Source organism: Vicia villosa, linkage group LG4 (genome assembly GCF_029867415.1).
Source record: "Vicia villosa cultivar HV-30 ecotype Madison, WI linkage group LG4, Vvil1.0, whole genome shotgun sequence".
In the NCBI taxonomy this organism is placed as follows: domain Eukaryota; kingdom Viridiplantae; phylum Streptophyta; class Magnoliopsida; order Fabales; family Fabaceae; genus Vicia; species Vicia villosa.
Genome location: NC_081183.1, coordinates 186,422,099 through 186,423,299, shown reverse-complemented (window position 1 = coordinate 186,423,299; position 1,201 = coordinate 186,422,099). Strand labels below are relative to the sequence as shown.

Genomic DNA, 1,201 nt, shown 5'->3' with positions numbered 1-1,201 from the left:
AAATTTAAATTTTACAAATAGTTTTTATATTAAACAACAAAGAAAAATATGAAAAGAATATTATAATTAGAGGTATAAGGAGTAAACAAATATGAATGTTCACTTTTGTAATTCAAATTTTACACATTCTAAATCTGTTTCAAAGTAAATGTGAACTTAATAACATGAGCATTTTTATCATTAAAAAAACAATCAAACTCATCAGGGGTGTAGTATTAAGAATGGGATGTTAATTGTAACTCATCCGTTTTTAAGAGTTTAGTCCATTATACGTTAACCCGCGGCCCAATACGTGTAATTTAGGGTTTTGCTGCCTCTTTCTCAATATATATACATTACGCACAGCTCTCAGAGAACACGTTCATTCTTCTTGCTCGTATATAACCTTACATTGTCTTCAATACTCTTGTAAATCTTGTTTTTCAATTGGTTTTATTGCCTTTTAATCTAGTAATCTAATTCAATTTATCCTAATTTTTATGTTTATTATCAAGCAGTGATAGTGTGTATCGGTGTTGTGCTATAATCAACGCATTCTTCCGAAAGTATTCGCTGCAAAATCAATCTGAGAAAATGGGCAGTTGTCTTTCATTCTAAGATTGAAAATCACAACAATCATTTTCTCTACATATTTCTTATTATTTTACATTCCTATTTGTTAATTTGATATTTATTTGTCGATTTCATCTTAAAGGTTAGGTTTCATTTTATTAGAATTGTATGATTTACAATTTCAGATTTTCTTTTCGATTATGAGCATAACTTTCTTCCTAGCATTTTCATTAGCTTTGAGGATTTCATATTTGATGATGCTCTAAATAAATATATTGGAATTAGTTAGGCTTCTTGTGATGTATCTAAATGCACTTGGAGTTTGGATTATTCCTACATCTCTTATTTTAACTTTTATCTTATGTGTGGTTATGTTTTGCCATTTTCATTTTTTACTTTACCCACAAAAAGTTCTTAAAGAAGGACCATTGTTTATCCAGTTTTAACATTTCACGGATCAATAGTACTAATGAAAATATATTTGATAGAAAGTTGTTGAAGCTCCCTTTGATTTGTTTTTGAATTGTTTGTTAAAGGCTGTTTTGTAAATTGCTGGCCGTTGAAGAATGTTTTTACAACTCAAACGGAGCTTTTGTGAAATGTGCTATGTTAATGCAATTCCCTCAAAAGCCAAATAGAGACATAATCT

The 1,201-nt window shown here is 28.9% G+C and overlaps 1 non-coding gene across 1 annotated transcript; it reads left to right on the top strand.

Annotated features, from left to right (window-relative positions):
* Positions 1-490: 490 nt before the first annotated feature.
* On the top strand, positions 491-632 carry LOC131600942 (small nucleolar RNA snoR135). Its single transcript, XR_009283544.1, has one exon. It is a non-coding gene; the product is annotated as a small nucleolar RNA snoR135 (small nucleolar RNA).
* Positions 633-1,201: the final 569 nt, after the last annotated feature.